The sequence below is a fragment of the Bubalus bubalis genome, chromosome 4 (assembly GCF_019923935.1).
Source record: "Bubalus bubalis isolate 160015118507 breed Murrah chromosome 4, NDDB_SH_1, whole genome shotgun sequence".
Classification (NCBI taxonomy): domain Eukaryota; kingdom Metazoa; phylum Chordata; class Mammalia; order Artiodactyla; family Bovidae; genus Bubalus; species Bubalus bubalis.
In genome coordinates this window covers 148727013-148744514 of record NC_059160.1, presented here as the reverse complement: position 1 = coordinate 148744514, position 17502 = coordinate 148727013, and the positions used below count along the sequence as shown (strand labels likewise).

General features: G+C 39.5%; 1 protein-coding gene across 15 annotated transcripts in view; it reads left to right on the top strand.

The window, feature by feature from the left end:
- Positions 1–17502, top strand: part of USP54 (ubiquitin specific peptidase 54) — a 132830-nt gene that overhangs the window by 21222 nt on the left and 94106 nt on the right. The window contains exon 1 of one of the 15 annotated variants that reach the window (XM_025284724.3): positions 7417–7586. The exons of the other annotated variants lie outside the window; for them this stretch is intronic. The gene's annotated coding sequence lies outside the window, so the exon portion shown is untranslated. Of the gene's footprint in view, positions 1–7416; positions 7587–17502 lie in introns of those variants that run through there. 15 annotated transcript variants of the gene reach the window in all.

Below are 17502 nucleotides of genomic sequence, written 5' to 3'. Positions count from 1 at the left end.
CTGCCCCCCCAATATATTAGGTTATTCAGTTGTATGAAATTGATGAGAGCAATGAATTTGTTTATTGTCTATGGCACATCAGTTTTTTCCCACAGAGATCACCAATAAAGCTTGAATTAATTTCTGAAAGAAGAGAATAGCAGCAGACTGTTTGAATTCAATATATTTAGCGGGTTAAGATCTATTTTGATTAGTTCTCTCTTTTTTTATTTGTGGTAAAATACACAAAGAAGAATTTATCACCTTAACATTTTATGAGTGACAGTAGTTCTAAACATAGGCACATTGTTGTGTAACCAGTCTCGAGAACTCTTCTTATCTTGCAAAACTGGGACTCAATACCCATTAAACAACTCCTCCCCATTCTTCCTTTCCCACGGTGCTTGGCAACCACAATTCTACTTTTTGTTTCTAAATTTGCCTCTTTAGGTACCTAACATAAATTATAGAGTATTCGTCCTTTTGTGCATAGCTTGTTTCGCCTAGTATAAGGTTCATATGTATTGTAGCATGTATCAGAATTTTGTTCCTTTTCAAGGCTGAATAACATTCCGCTGTATGTATATTTCACATTTTGCTTATTGGTTCACTCAGGTTGCTTGCATCTTCTGGCTGTTGTGAATAATGCTGCTGTGAATATGGGTGTACAATAGTCTCTTTGAGACCTTGCTTTCGTTTCTTTTTTTCTTCAGTTCTATTGAGATATAATTGATGCATAGCACTGTGTAAGTTTAAGGTGCACAGCATAATGATTTGATTTACATACATCATGAAATGATTATCACAGTAAGTTTAGTGAACACACATCATCTCATGTTCGGTTTCCTGGTGGCTCGCATGGTAAAGAATCAGCCTGCAATGCAGGAAACCCAGGTTTGATCCCTGGGTCAGGAAGATCTCTTAGAGAAGGCAATGACAACTACTCCAGTATTCTTGCCTGGAAAATCCCATGGACAGAGGAGCCTGGAGGACTGCAGTCCAGGGGGTCACAAAGAGTCAAACACAACTGACTGACTAACACTTTCACTTTCATCACCTCATGTAGACACAAAATTAAAAAAATATAAAAAATTTTTCCTTGAGATGAGAACTCTCAAGATTTGCTCTCTTACAACTTTCATGCATAACATATAGTTCTGAGTTCAGTCGCTCAGGCGTGTCCGACTCTTTGCGACCCCATGAATCGCAGCACGCCAGGCTTCCCTGTCCATCACCAACTCCCGGAGTTCACTCAGACTCACGTCCATTGAGTCAGTGATGCCATCCAGCCATCTCATCCTCTGTCGTCCCCTTCTACTCCTGCCCCTAATCCCTCCCAGCATCAGAGTCTTTTCCAATGAGTCAACTCTTCGCATGAGGTGGCCAAAGTACTGGAGTTTCAGCTTTAGCATCATTCCCTCCAAAGAAATCCCAGGGCTGATCTCCTTCAGAATGGACTGGTTGGATCTCCTTGCAGTCCAAGGGACTCTCAAGAGTCTTCTCCAACACCACAGTTCAAAAGCATCAATTCTTCGGCGCTCAGCTTTCTTTACAGTCCAACTCTCACATCCATACATGACCACTGGAAAAACCATAGCCTTGATGTTGTACATTACATCACTAGTACTTAATTATCTTATAGCTACGAATTTGTACCTTTTGATTACTTTCATCCAGTTCTCCCCCCTTCCCCTTCCTGCCTTGGTAACCACAAAGTCAACCTCTTTTTCTATGAGTTTGTTTGTTTTTGAAGTACAGTTGACCTACAATACTATGTTAGTTCCAGTTACCCATCATAGTGATTTAATATTTCTGTATATTTCAAAATGATCACCATGCTAAGTCTACTTACGATATATCACCATACAAAGATATTTCTTAATTATTGAATATATTCCCCAGATTGTACATTTCATACCAGAGATTCATTTATTTTACAGCTGAAAGTTTGTACCTCTTAATCTCCCTTACCTATCTCTTTCCTCCCCCAACTCCCCTTCCCTCTGGAAATCACTTATTTGTTCTCTGTATCTATAATTATGTTTTGTTTATTCATTTGTTTTGTTTTTTAGATTCCAAATATAAATGAAATCATCCTTCTTTTGATCTTTTACATTTTAATTTGATGGCTCTCTGTTCTGTTTTAATTCCTTTCTCATTATTATGGTGTGTTTGTTTATTACAGATTTTTGGTTTATGGTTACCATGAAAGTTTTTACATAGTTACATGTCTATATGGGCTTCCCTGGTGGCTCAGTGGTAAAGAATCCATCTGCCAGTGTAGATGACATGGGTTTGATCCCTGGGTCAAGAAGATCCCCGGAAAAGGAAATGGCAACCCACTCCAGTATTCCTGCCTGGGTAGTATTATGGACAGAGAAGCCTGGGGAGCTACAGTTCATGGGATTACAAAAAAGTTGGAGATGACTTAGCTTCTAAACAACAACCACGTGTGTGTGTGTGTATGTGATTATTTTAAGTTGCAGATCTTTTAAGTTCAAATGCATTTTAACAACCCTGCATTTTTACTCTCCCCCCAACCCATGTTTGCTGGTTTTGAAATCATATTCTATTACATCTTTGTGTATACCTTAACTACTTACTGTGGATATAGATGATTTTTGTCTTTTAACTTTCCTATTAGCTTTATATATGGTTGGTTTATTACATTTACCAATGAGATTTTGCCTTTTGTAATTTTCTTTTTTAAAATTTTATTTATTTATTTTTGATTGTGCTAGGTCTTCATTGCTGCATGGGCTTTTCTCTAGTTGCATCTAGCGGGGATTACTCTCTAGTTGCAGTGTACAAGCTTCTTATTGTGATGGCTTCTTTTGTCACAGAGCACGGGCTCTAGGGCATGTGGGCTTCATTAGTTGTGGGATCCCCAAATGAGGGATTGATCCCATTTTTCCTGTGTTGGCCAGCAGATTCTTTACCACTGAGCCACCAGGGAAGCCCCTTTTGTAGTTTTTGTATTTCTAGTTGTAGATTTTCTTTTTACTTAGAGAAGTTACCTAAACATTTCTTTAAAAAACATTTATTTATATGACTGCACTGGGTCTTTGTTTGGTACATGGGATCTTCAGTGTGGCGTGTGGGCTCTAGGTTGCAGAGCAGGCTTCTCCAGCTGCGTCACGAGAGTTTCTCTCTAGTTGTGGTGCAGGGGCTCAGTAGTTGTGGCGTGCAGGTTTAATTGCCTTGCAGCATGTGGAATATTGGTTCTCTGACTAGGGATTTAACCCACATCCCCTGCATTGAAAGGTGGGTTCTTAACTATGCTAAATGTTTCTGTAAAGCTGGTTTGGTGGTGCTGAACTCTTAGCTAGCTTTTGCTTGTCAGTAAAACTTCATATTTCTGGGATTTCCCCGGTGGTCCAGTGGCTAAGGCTCCGAGGTCCCAATGCAGGGGGCCTGGGTTCGATTCCTGGTCGGGGAACTAGATCCCACATGCTGGAACTCAGTGTTTGCATGCTGCAACTAAGACCAGTGTAGCCAAATAAATTAATAATAAGAACAAACAAACAAACAAACAAAAACTTCATATTTCTCTATCAAATCTGAATGAAAGCCTTGGGAGGTAAAGTATTCTTGGTTATAGGTTTTTCCATTTCATCATTTTAAATATATTGTGCCACTCCCTCTAGCCTTCAGAATTCCACTGAACAACCTTATGGAAGTTCATCTGTAACTTTTTGCTTTTACATTGCTTATTTTTAATATTCTCTCTTCTTTAGTTTTTGCCATTTTAATTACAGTGTGTTTCCTTGTCATCCTCTTTGGATTGATCCTTTTGGGATCTCTCTGTTTCCTGGGCCTGAATGTTTGTTTTCTATTCCAGGTTAGGTAAGTTTTCCTGTATTATATCTTGAAATATGTTCTCTGTGTCTTTTTTCCCACTTTTCCTTCTGGGACCCCTACAATGTGAATGTTAGTATGCTTGATATTGTCTGAGAGGTCTTTCAAGCTGTCTTCATTTCTTTTCTTTTTTCTTTTTAGCTTTAGTGATTTTCACTACTCTGTCTTCCAGCTTGCTGATCCATCCCTCTGTATCATCTAATCTACTGTTGCTGCCTTCTAGTGTATTTTTCATTTCATTTACTGTATTTTTCAACTCTGTTTGGTTCTTTTTTATATTCTCCAACTCTGTGTTAAAAGCTCTAACTTCTGACTCTCTTCATCCAGTCTTCTCCTGAGTTCCTTGAACATCTTTATGATCATTATCGTGAACCCTTTATTGAATAGATTGCTTATCTCCACTCACTTAGTTCTTTTGGAGATTTAGTCTTGTTCCTTCATTTGGAGCATATTCTTCTGTCACCTCATTTTGCCTGATTTGCTGTTTTTATTTTCATATATTTGGTAGATTGGTTTCTTTCCTGATCTTAGAGAGGTGGTCTTTTTCAGGAGACGTCCTATGACAGTAGTGTACTTCCTCTGGTCACCAGCGCTGTGTATGCGGATCCTTCTGTTGTGGTAGGCTAGATTACTATGAGTGGTCTGGTAGGTGTCACTGGCCACCTGTCTAGTTGGTTGCCAGGCCCTGACTTGTGCAGAGGCTATCAGCTGCTGGGTAGGGACGGGTCATGAGGGGGCTGGCTGTGGGGCTCCAGGGGTCCTGGGGCTAGTATTGGCACATTGATGGGCAGAGCTATATTCCAGGATGGCTGGTTGCATAGCAGGGAGTCCTGGATCTATTGTTGGCCTGCCAGTGGGTAGGGTCAGGGCCCCAGGGGTCGTGGGCCTGGTGCCAGCCCACTGATGGGTGGGGGCAGGTTTCTGATATGACTGTCTGTGGGGTCCTGGGTATCTTGAAGCTGGTGTCAGCCTACTGGTATTGGATTCCTGGGCTGGTGCCTGCCCATTGGTGGGTGAGGCTGTGTCCCAGAGTCTCTGGCTAGCCTGCTGGTGGTTGGGGCTGTGTCCCTGCTTGGCTAGCTGCTTGACCTAAGGTGTCCCAGTACTGGTGCGGATAGGCTGGTAGGTGGGGCTGCGTTCCAGGATTAATAAGCTAAAGGCAGGATTCTAGATTGGCATTTGTCGGCATCAGTGTCCACATGTTAGGACAAGTGCCCCAAAAGGGCTTCTGCCAGTGTCTTTGTCCCTAGAATGAGCTCCAGTTACCTCCTGCCTCTCCAGGAGACTCTCCAAGACCATCAGTGGGTTTTGACCCAGGCTCTTTTTAAATTACTGCTTTTGTTTTGAGTCCCAGAGTGTGTGAGATTTTGTGTGTGCCCTTTAAGAGTGGGATCCCATACGTAAAGGGCTCCCATAGCCTGCTGTCTCTCCCAGATGTAAGTACCACTGGCTTTCAAAGCCAAATGTTGTGGGCTTGTTGTCCTGGTGCAGGAACCAGGGCTGCTGCTGCTACTGCTAAGTCGCTTCAGTCGTGTCCGACTCTGTGCGACCCCATAGATGGCAGCCCACCAGGCTCCCCCGTCCCTGGGATTCTCCAGGCAAGAACACTGGAGTGGGTTGCCATTTCCTTCTCCAATGCATGAAAGTGGAAAGTGAAAGTGAAGTCACTCAGTCGTGTCTGACTCTTCGCGACCCCATGGACTGCAGCCTACCAGGCTCCTCCACCCATGGGATTCTCCAGGCAAGAGTACTGGAGTGGGGTGCCATTGCCTTCTCTGGAACCAGGGCTAGGAGCCTGGATATGAGGCGTGGACTCCTCATTCTTTGAGGAGAACCATGACAATTGTAATTGTCTTCCCATTTAGGCAATTGTAATTGCCTTCCTGGGGATGTGAGTCTTGACTACACCATATCACCACCCCTCCTACCCATCTTTTCTTCATTATATCTTTAGTTGTAGAAGAAATCCTTTCTGCTGGTCTTTCAGTTTTTCTCATCAGTATTTCTTCTATAAATAATTGTGATTTTGATGTACCCATTGGAGGAGGTGAGTTCAAGGTCTTTTATCCTCTTGGCCACTTCTCTTGATTCTTTTGGATACCCAGAAGTGGAATGCTGGATTGTATGATAGTTCCATTTTTAATTTTTTTTTGAGAAATTGCCACACAATTGTCTACAGTGGCTGCACCACTGTACATTCCCACTGGCAGTTCCCATCTCTTCATGTCCTCAGTAACAACTGTAATTTTCTGGGTTTTTTTTTTTTTTTTTTTTTTTGATTGTAGCCATCCTAATGAGTGTTTTCGATTTTCATTGTTTTTGTGCTTTACATTTTCCTAAAGACCCATGATTTTGAGCATCTTTTCATGTGCTTATTGGCCATTTGTATATCTTCTTTGGAGCAATGTCTACTTGAGTCCTTTGTAACCTTTTAAATTGATTGTTGTTAAGTTTTAAGGAGTTCTTTATATATTCTAGATATTAGCTCCATATCAGATAAATGATTTGCAGATACTTTCTCCATTGTGTGGGTTGCCTTTCACTCTTCTGACTATGTCTTTTGATGCTCAGAATTTCTCTGTTTTAAAATATTTTATTATTTATTACTTAAGACATTTAAAAAGAATAATACAGTAAGTATTCTTGTGTCTACTTAATATTACTAAATAACTTGAAGGGCCCTGGGTTTTCCCTTCTTGATCACAAATCCCTTGCCATCTCTCAAAGGTAACCAGTAGTGAATCTGATGTTTTGCTGACTAATTTATATTCCAAAGTCAGCCTCTTAGTGTATTAGAAGCTTACCATGACAGAGAATACTGCAGAAGTCCTTGGAATGCTGAGATGAGAAGGGTTAATTCTTAGATTTCTGTTTTTTTTTTTTTTTTAAGTTGAAAGCCCAGTTTGGCACGCTGTCAAATAGTTTTATGTAACAGGTGCCCAGACATGTTTTTTGAATGACTGTTTGGTACCCACGTACTTTTGATTGAAAATAATTAAAATACCACTATTACATCATTTTGACGTGAGTTCTACATATCTTTTGAGTTAGGATTATTATTTGCTTTGCTAGTAAATAGCCAGCTATGGCAAAGTGAATGTTTTCTTAGAGGTAGTGAAACTGAGGGGCAAACTTGAGTTTGGAGCATTTAGCTATAACTGCAAGCAGTCCATTTAGCTGCCTCTGTTAATTGAGACTTGTAGACAGGACAAGCAGAATAAGAGAGATGTACAAGCATTACATTCCTAGTTTAAAAAATGAGCTGTAAGTTCTGAAAAAGAGGAGTGATTCTTGTCAGGTCTGACTCTGGTCAAGGACCTGTTGAAACAAGTAGTGTGATGTTCACAGGATCGTAGTGAAGGACCTGACCTCCATGTAAAGTGAAAATAAGATTCTTCTCTAGTGAGGCCATAACGAGAGCAGCAGCAACTGCCAGTTCTGCCGTGACTGCCTAAACGTAGTGGCTGTGTGAGGTGGCCGGAGCAGGAAATGATTGGGCGACAGTAGGCGTGTCCGGGGAAGGAGTTGTTCTGGCTCTGGCCAAGTGCTTACACAGGTGAGAGTGTCACTTTAAACATACAAAGACCTGCTGGCTGGAGGAGGAGCCACTTCCTGAGGATCAGGTGCACATCTGAAGGGATGAGCTCATTCTTCTAAGCAGACCTGCCCTAGATGCTGAGTGAATGTTTTCCTAATTGCAAGTCCTGCAGCTGGGAGAATCAGGAAATGGTTGAAGCTTTAGCCACTTTGTAAGTAGCAAAAAAAAAAAAAAAAAAAAAATAGAAGCAGTTTTGGGACTCTTTTGAAATGTGTGGTTGTAAATATCACGGTGAAGGTAACACATGTGCACATTTGTTTTTTCTCTAAGTTGAGGATTGCAGTAAAGTGTACCGTGGGTTGAGGAAAGCTTTGGTGGTTCTAGCTTTATTCTAGTGATTCTTTTTGAGGTGATTTAATAATTTATTTCCTAGACTGTCTTGTTTTATTTTTCTTCTTTAGGAAATGAAAATCTTGAGGGCTCCCTTTTAATTAACAAAGATCATTATGGCTTTTTTAAAGCTTTAGTTAGTGGGACTTACTTCGCTTTTTAGTCCACTCTGCTTACTTTCAGAGCTCTATGCCTGATTCTGTTTTACTTTTTGTTTTAATTTGCCTATTCAGTTTAAGTAAGCTTCTTTAAAATTAAGTTGGCTTAAAAGAGAAATATCAATTATAGTTAGTTTTTATTAAACTTTTTTTCTTTTGAGATATTTCTCAAAATTCACTCAGAATTAGTTGTGATATATTCTTTACCCAGTTTCCCCCAGTGGTAACATCTTGAAAAACTATAGTACAGAATCACAACCAGCATACTGACATTGATACAGTGAAGGTACAGAGTATTTTCACCACCATAGGATACATCATATTTCCCTTTTACAGCTACACCCACTTGCTTTACACCCACCTGCTCCTTAACTCTTGTCAACCAGTAACTGAAAAATCAGTTTTTAAGCAAGAAGTTTTATCTGCTGTCTTAAGTAGTTTTGTGTTAGAGATCTACATAGCCTTATGAAAAAGAGCCCTAGGTAGACTGCAATAGATTTTGATTCATTGTAGCTCTTTGACCTTGGGTAAATAATTTAAATTTCGCTGTGCTTCAATTCCCCTATATATAGAATAGGATAATGGTATATTAATTTCTTTATAACCTATTTAAAGGGTTTTTGAGAAATTCTAAATGTCTTTTAAAAGTATTGTATCAGTTTAGTTCAGTTCAGTCACTCAGTCGTTTCCGACTCTTTGCAACCCCATGGACTTCAGCATGCCAGGCCTCCCTGTCCATCACCAACTCCCGGAGTTTACTCAACTCATGTCCATTGATTCGGTGATGCCATCCAACCATCTCATCCTCTGTCGTTCCCTTCTTCTCCCGCCTTCAATCTTTCCCAGCATCAGGGTCTTTTCCAATGAGTCAGTTCTTCGCATCAGATGGCCAAAGCACTGGAATTTCAGCTTCAGCATCAGTCCTTCCAATGAATATTCAGGACTGATTTCCTTTAGGATGGACTGGTTGGATCTCCTTGCAGTCCAAGGGACTCTCAAGATTCTTCTCCAACACCCAGTTCAAAAGCATCAATTCTTTGGCACTCGGCTTTCTTTATAGTCCAATTCTCACATCTGTACATGACCACTGGAAAAACCATAGCTTTGACTAGACGGACCTTTCTTGGCAAAGTAATGTCTCTGCTTTTTAATATGCTGTCTAGGTTGGTCATAACTTCTCTTCCAAGGAGCAAGCGTCTTTTAATTTCATGGCTGCAGTCACCATTGGCAGTGATTTTGGAGCTCAGAAAGATAGTGTGTCGTTGTTTCCCCATCTATTTTCCATGAAGTGATGGGACCAGATGCCATGATCTTAGTTTTCTGAATGTTGAGTTTTAAGCCAACTTTTTCACTCTCCTCTTGCACTTTCATCAAGAGGCTCTTTAGTTCTTCTTCACTTTCTGCCATAAGGGTGGTGAGATGAGATTCTAAATGCCTTTTAAAGAGAAGTACTGTATAAATTATTATTAACAGCAAGGACAATAGTTTTCAAACTGGAAAGTATATAGCAAATTCTAAACTAGAAACTAGCCCAGGATAGTAAGTAAGAATGATCATTTTAAAGTGAATTAAAATTTTAAGGCTCAGTTGAGTTTCAGATTACTGAATTAACTGGCTGCTGATTTCAGAGTCACCGTTGTTAATCTTTGAGAAATCATAAAGACCAGAAAGAGACAACCATCCTGATATCCAAGGAAAAAAGGAAAGTAGTTGGAAAACTGCCGACCTGTAAAATTAATGTTAATCCAGAAAAATTACATAAGTGATCAAACAGATGATACGGAGTATTAACCAAAAAGATTTAGTTTAGGTTTGATTATTATAAATAATTTCTTCTTATTTCTATTCTTAAATTCTGTTACTTCTCTTTAGAACCACTAGGTTATTAGATCAAGAGATTGTTCTAGTTATAGTCATAATGCCAGTTTTCCAGTCTTTCATGATACATTTGTAGTCGTTATATAGTAAAATATGGTTTGGTTGATTGACTAAATGAATGTGTAGAAAGACTGAATAACTGTACCCACTTAGACTCTTGATTTCACCAGGAAAAGTCTCTGGTGAATTTTCTTTGGACCTTGGATAGAGTAAAAAAAATTTAAAACATGTTAATTAGATATGTAAGTATTGCAAAGATGCAGGAATAGTTAATTTGACAGATGATGAATATAGCTTGAAAAATTATGCCCATAAGGTGAAATCATGGGGTCAAACTGAAATTAAATTTAGCAAGTATAAGTCCTGTGTTTAAATTCAGAACCTCAAATGTACAGTAACAGGATGAGGAAGAGCTGGTTGGGCAGTGGTTCAGGTGAAAAATAACTGGGAATTTTGGTTAATCACAAATGTAGCAGTAATTGCCTAGGTATTATGGCTGCTAAAAATGCCTTTAGCTATGTTACAAGTTTATCCAGGTCACAAAACTATTGGTTTCAATATATTTTTGTACTAGTTTGGAAACACATTTTGCATGTTGGTTTAAGTGTACACTGACAAAGTTGAAAGCATTTTAAGGAAAGCAGACTAGACCAAAAATGGTCTGAATTCATTTATGTAGGAAACTGTTGGGATTTGGGTATTGGGAAATTGTAAAATAATTTAAAACAGTTATTTAAATTTTATGGCATTTAAAATGGAAAAAATATATAATACCACGTTCCCACCTTTCAGAATTAACTACTATTAACATTTATTTTTCTTCTTTCCCTCTTAGAAATAAAACAATAGAGATAAAACCAAAGCCCCTTTCCTCTTTCTCCCTGCAAGGAAGTTTATCTTATTTTTATCAAAGTAACCTATGTGCAGAGTTAAAAAAATTTGAATAGTTTATATGCATAGAAGAAAGAATAGCAGTTATCCCCTCTCACAGTGGCAACCACAATCAGCTCTCTCAAGTATTTGTAATAGTATACTTATAGCAATTACTTTTTTTTTTAGCAATTACTTTTAAAAGCTGTTAAATCTATAAAAAGTGTTTAATATGAGGGACATGAGGTGTTGGCACTTTTAAACACATATATGTCTTCTCCCTTATATTTTTAACATAGTTACGTATTTTGTGGGTGAAATCATTGTTGTTTATATTATACAGATATTGAACCTGGGCTACATACTCTGATGATAATTTTTTCCTTACGTGGCTTTTAATTTTCCATAGACATAATGGCCTTGCTTTTTTGTGTTTCTTTTTGACTGTACTGGGTCTTCATTGCTTTGTTCAGTTGCAGCGAACAGGGGCTTCTCTATAGTTGTGAAGCATGGGCTTCTCATTGCAGTGACTTCTCTGTTTCTGAGCACAGGCTCAGTAGTTGGGCCTTGAAGGGCTCTAGAGCGTGGGCTCAGGAGTTGTGGTGCACGAGCTTAGTTGCTCCACAGTGTGTAGAATCTTCCTGGACAGGGATCCAACCTGTGTCCCATGCATTGGCAGGCGGATTCTTATCCACTGCGCCACCAGGGAAGTCCTGCCTTGCTTTTTCCATTTGATTGGTTTTCAAAGTTCTGATCACTATTACCTCATTCCAAGACTTGTAGAGGACTTCCCTGGTGGCTCAGATGGTAAAGCATCTGCCTACAATGTGGGTTCAGTCCCTGGGTTGGGAAGATCTCTTGGAGAAGGAAATGGCAACCCACTCCAGTATTCTTGCCTGAAAAATCCATGGACGGAGGAACCTGGTAGGCTATGGTCCACGGGGTCACAAAGAATTGGACACGATTGTGCTGGTAGGCTAAGACTCGTAGATAGGATCTAAAACTTGACCCCATTCATTCAAATTCAGTAAATAAGTTATCAATCTTTTTTCCCCCTTAGAAATCTACCTTGTATATTCCATTTTAAAAATTATATATAGCATTAAATCTTAAGACTATATCACATTGTATTTATGCATTCTCCTTTGATGAACATTTAAATTGTTTTCAGTTTTCCTCTATTTAAAAAAGATACATGTATGGGAATTTTCCTAGGCTACAATGAGAAGTGAAATTGCTAGTTAACTATTTCTGCGTAACAAATTACCTCAAAATTTTGCAACTTAAAACAAAACATATTTGTTATCTCTGTTTCTGTGAGTCTGGGGTCAAGGTGTATCTCTCATAGGCTGTCATCAAGTTGTTAACAGGGGCTTTGATTTCATGTGAAGATTCACCTGGGGGATGATCACTTTCCAGGTTCTACCTCTCATGTGGCATGATTCAGTTGCTCACAGGTTAATTGATTGAGGACCTTAGTTCTTTACTAGCTTGTTGGCTGAAGCATCCTTTAGTTCCTTGCCTTGTGGGAGTCTCCATACAACACGGAGACTTCCATGACAGTGAAGAAGATGGAAGCCAGAGTCTATAACCTAATCCTGGAAATGACATCCCATCACCTTTGCTGTATTCTGTTCATTAGAAGCAAGTTACCAGATCCAGCCCATAGATTAAGAGTGGGGATTATATGAGGGGATGAATAAAGTTGTATACTGCTTTCAGTCATGGCTGTAGTAGAGTATTTAGCTTGGAAAGAGATGATTAAGGGAACGCACGAGTTTTGTCTTCTAAATTTGAAAGGCTTGCACGCGTGCATGCTAATAAGTCTCTTCAGTCGTGTCTGACTCTTTCTGAAGCCCACCAGGCTCCTCTGTCCATGGGGATTCTCCAGGCAAGAACATTAGAATGGATTGCAATGCCTTTTTCAGGGGATCTTCTCGACCCAGGATTGAACCTGTGTCTCTTATGTCTCCTGTGTTGGCAGGAGGGTTTTTTACCAGTTGCACCACCTGGGAAGCCCAAAAGGCTTACATAAAGAGGAAATAGTAGATCTGTTTTTGATCAGAGATTAAACTAAGAGCGGTGGATGGAAATTAAAATGTGTGGCCTTATAGGATAAGGTGATTTCTGTTCTTCAGCATATTCTGATAGAAGGTAAGTGACCACTTATAAAAAGGATTATAAAAAGGTTTCTTGAATTAGGTTAGAAACTTAACTGTATGCTCTCTAAAAATTATTTCTACTCTAAGATTTTGTGATTATAAACGAGTGAGTTTCAAACTGTTAGTATTTGAGTAGTCTATTAATCACTACTCAGGAAGAAGTGTATAGGATTACATGTGTATTTGCATATATGAGGCTTCATTTAGAAGATCTAGGTTAAAAAGTTCAGAGGAGAGCTATAAATTTACACTGTTAATTATTGATTATTACTGTTTTTATATTCCTTTGGCTACCATGAAATGTTTACTGATACAATTCTTATTTTAAAATAATAGCAGTAACTCAGTTTTTTTCTTCTAACAAGAATCTTTTTATTGTAAAGAAAATAGAAAATACAAATAAGGAAAAAATTAGGAAGTAAATATCTTATAATCTTCACACCCAAAGATTATACAAGCAATAACTATATTAACACCATGGTATAATGGTATATTGGAGAAGGCGATGGCACCCCACTCCAGTACTCTTGCCTGGAAAATCCCATGGACGGAGGAGCCTGGTGCGCTGCAGTCCATGGGGTCGCTGAGGGTCGGACATGACTGAGCGACTTCACTTTCACTTTTCACTTTCATGCATCAGAGAAGGAAATGGCAACCCACTCCAATGTTCTTGCCTGGAGAATCCCAGGAACGGGGGAGCCTGCTGGGCTGCCATCTATGGGGTTGCACAGAGTCGGACACGACTGAAGTGACTTAGCAGCAGCAGCAGCAGCAGCATAATGGTATATGGGGCTTCCCTGGTGTCTCAGCGGTGAAAAATCTGCCTGCAGTGCAGAAGATGCAGGAAGCTCGGGTTTGATCCCTGGGTCAGAAAGATCCCCTGGAGGTGGAAATGGCAACCCACTTCAGTATTCTTGCCTGGAGAATCCCCTGAACAGAGGAGCCTGGCAGGTTACAGTCCATGGGGTTGAAAAGAGTTGGACGTTACTGAAATGACTGAGCACGCACACATAATGATATATAATCTCTCTGCCCTGTTTCCTTATTTGTGGTACTATGTTCTATAGTATCACTGCAAATGCTGAATTAATGAATACTGAATTATTGCTCCTAGGGGAAATACAGGGTTAGAATCCTCTGAGCTGCTGGTTGCATTTTTGTTAACTAATCAACATGTAACCTTGTTTTATGTGTGTTTTTGTTAAGACACATTATTTAATATATATTATTGATTCATTAACATTGAACTCATGGTGAATAGCACTGTAATTTATGCCTGAATGAACCTTATCTAACACATGTATTCTCTAGAAGGCACATCACAGCCTTCTTGCACTTAGAAACAGTAGACAGCACTTCTGCACTACACTTGGGAGTCATTTTAAACAGTGAAATCACCCACCAAAAGCACAAAAATGTGAAAAATATTGCACTAAATAAGCCTCTAAAAGGACACTAGTTTATAGTTTGAAATCTGAAGCCAGAAGGCCGCATATCCCCCCAGCCTTGGACCTCAGTTGGTAATGTACACATCAGGCAACTCAAATTTTTCACCATCTGTGCATTCACATATCCATGAATGACCGTGAAAATGTTGCAGGTCTTGATTTTGAGGTTACACATGAATTTTAGTGAGTAGGAAAATTTACCTATGAGGAATCCATGTAATAAGGATTGACTCTGTGTGTGTGTAGTAGCTTTTGTTTTCCATTTTGCTTAATTTTATAAAAATGAACAGTTTTGAAAATACTGTTACAACCTGCCCTTTTCACCTAACATTCTGACCATTCATTCATTCAGCAAGTTATTTATGTATGCCCACTATGTGTCTACATAGTGTATTGGACTCTGAAGATTTGTTGTTGTTGTTAAGTCACCAAGTTGTGTCCGACTCTTTGTGACCCCACGGACTGCAGCATTACAGGCTTCCTTGTCCCTCACCGTCTCCTGGAGTCTGCCCAAGTTCATATCTGTTGAATTCGTGATGCCATCCAACCATCTCATCCTTTGTTGCCCCCTTCTCCTTCTACCTTCAGTCTTTCCCAGCATCAGGGTCTTTTCCAGTGAATCGGCTGTTCACAACAGGTGGCCAAAGTATTGGAGCTTTGGCTTCAGCATCAGTCCTTCCAATAAGTATTCAGGGTTGATTTCTTTTAAGACTGATTTGTTTGATCTCCTTGCTGTTCACGGGACTCTCTGAAGATACAGTAGCAAGTAAGATAAACAAAGTCCCTGCCTTTTGGAGCTTGTGTTCTAATGGGAAAGGCAGATAATGAGAAATGCCTGGTAGTGATAAATACAATTTAAAAAAATAAAGCAGGGTAAGGAGATAGGTGTATGATCATTTTATTTCATTATTTTAATTTAATACACGTTTTAAAAGTAAATACTGATTTTATTGGTAGTTGGCAATTTTAATTAATTTTACTGAAGTATAGTAAAATAAGCTGATTTACAATGTTGTGTTTCTGGTGTACTGCAAAGTAATTCAGTTATGTATATATCATTTATACATATGAAGTATATAGTTATTTACAATGATAAATGTAATAACTATATTTAAATATATATGCTGCTGCTGCTGCTAAGTCACTTCAGTCGTGTCAGACTCTGTGCTACCCCATAGACGGGTATATATAAAAATATATAATTATTAACATTTAAAATTTTTATTTATTTTTGTCGGTGCTAGGTCTTGGTTGCCACATGTGGGCTTTTTTCGAGTTGCAGTGAGTGGAGGCTGGTCTCTAGTTGTGGCGCACTGGCTTCTGTTGCTGCAGAACACAGACTCTGCAGCGCGCAGGCTTCAGTTGTTACCGCACACAGGCTCCAGAGTTGGGGCTCAGTGGTTGTGGCCTACGGGCTTAGCTGTGGGGGTCTTTCTAGACCAGGGATCGAACCCACTGAATTAGCAGGTGAATGCTTATAATCACTGAACCACCAGGGAAGCCCGAGGAGGGTACCATTTAAGTAGAGACCTAACTGAAGTAAAGTAGTAGCCTATGCAAAGAGCTGGGGAATGGGCATTCAATGGAGAGAGATTCATGGTGGAAAAGCCTTGAGATGGGAACTAGCTTGTCATTTTCTGAAAAATGATGGGGTGGGCAGAGAGCAGTAAAGATGAAATTGTTGAGAGAAGTAGGGACTAAATCATGAGGGATTTAAGATTAAGGATCCATGGGCTTCCCTGGTGGTCCAGTGGTTAAGAGTCCCTTGAAATGCAGGGAATGCTGACTGGATCTCTAATTGGGGATCTAAGATCCCACTTGCTGAGGAGCAACTAAGCCCACATGCCGCCACTACAGAGTCTTCCTCAGACCATAACAAAAGATCCCCCATGCTGCAACTAAGACTGGAAGCAGCCAAATAAATAAGTAAATAAATAAATCAGATTAGAAATCTGGATTTCATTCAGAGTGTAATGGGAACTTATTGGAGTGTTTTATGTGGAATAATAATATTGATTTTTTAAAAAAGATTATTCTGGTTGCTGTGTGAAGAAGTGATTGTAATGGAAGCAAGGACAGCACATACTGGCTATTGCAGTATTCTATGCAATAAACATAGGTGACTTTGTCTAGGATGGTAGCAGTATAGGTGGTAAGAAGGGATAAGTTTTGAGAGTAACATCAATAAGATTTGCTGATGGACTAGTGAGGCGTCAGGGAAGAAAGGAGTCAAGTCTGACTCCAGTTTTGCCCTAAAGAAGTGAGTGAATGGTAGAGCTTTTTACTATGATAGGGAAGACTGTGGAGGAGCTAATTGGGGTATATATGGTAAGAATCAAGATTTTTTTCTTTGGGGTGTGCTAGGTTTGAAATACCTAGTAGACATCCAGGGGGTAATGTTCAGTAGGAAGTTGAACATACAAGTCTCGACTTCAGGGGAAGAGATTGGAGCTGGAGATAAAAAGAAAGGTGATTATATCTCCATTTCAATAAAAATTTATCTACAACATAATTTTTTCATGGCTGATTCATGTTCCATTGTATTGATGTGTGCTATCCTTTGTGATGAATAACTTTGTAAATTCTTATTTTAAGTGAATTCCTCTTGGGTATTTGCAATACAGTTCTGACATGAACTAACCAGAGTTAGCTTAAGGTTCTCATGTTAAGGGCACAGTTTCTCATGAGACTATCTGAACTTTGGACTCCAAGTGCAAGTTCAGGTGTCTCCAGGATACCTGCATCTCTGATCAATCAGCTATAAATTCAAGAGTTCCCCTGATTCTCTCAGGTTAGATCATTCAGTGGAGCAACTCACAGAACTCATGAAAATGCTATACTTATGATTACAGTTTGGTTTTTTTTTGGCTGTGCCATGCAGCTTGTAAGATCTTAGTTCCCCAACTAGGGATTGATCCTGGGCTCTGGCAGTGAAAGAGTTGAGTCCTAACCACTGGACCACCAGGGAGTTCCTGATTACAGTTTTATTATAGGGAAAAGTTACAAATTTTAACCAGCAAAAGGAAGAGATACATAGGATAAGTCTGGGAGGATCCCCAAAGCAAAGCTTCTCTATCTTCAGGATGTTTCACCCTTCTCACACATGGATGAGTGTTATCAACCAGGGAAGTTCACCAATTCTGTGTTCAGAGTTTTTACTGGCACTCCATTATGTAGACATGATTGATTGAATCATTGGCCTGTGTGATTGAACTCAGTCT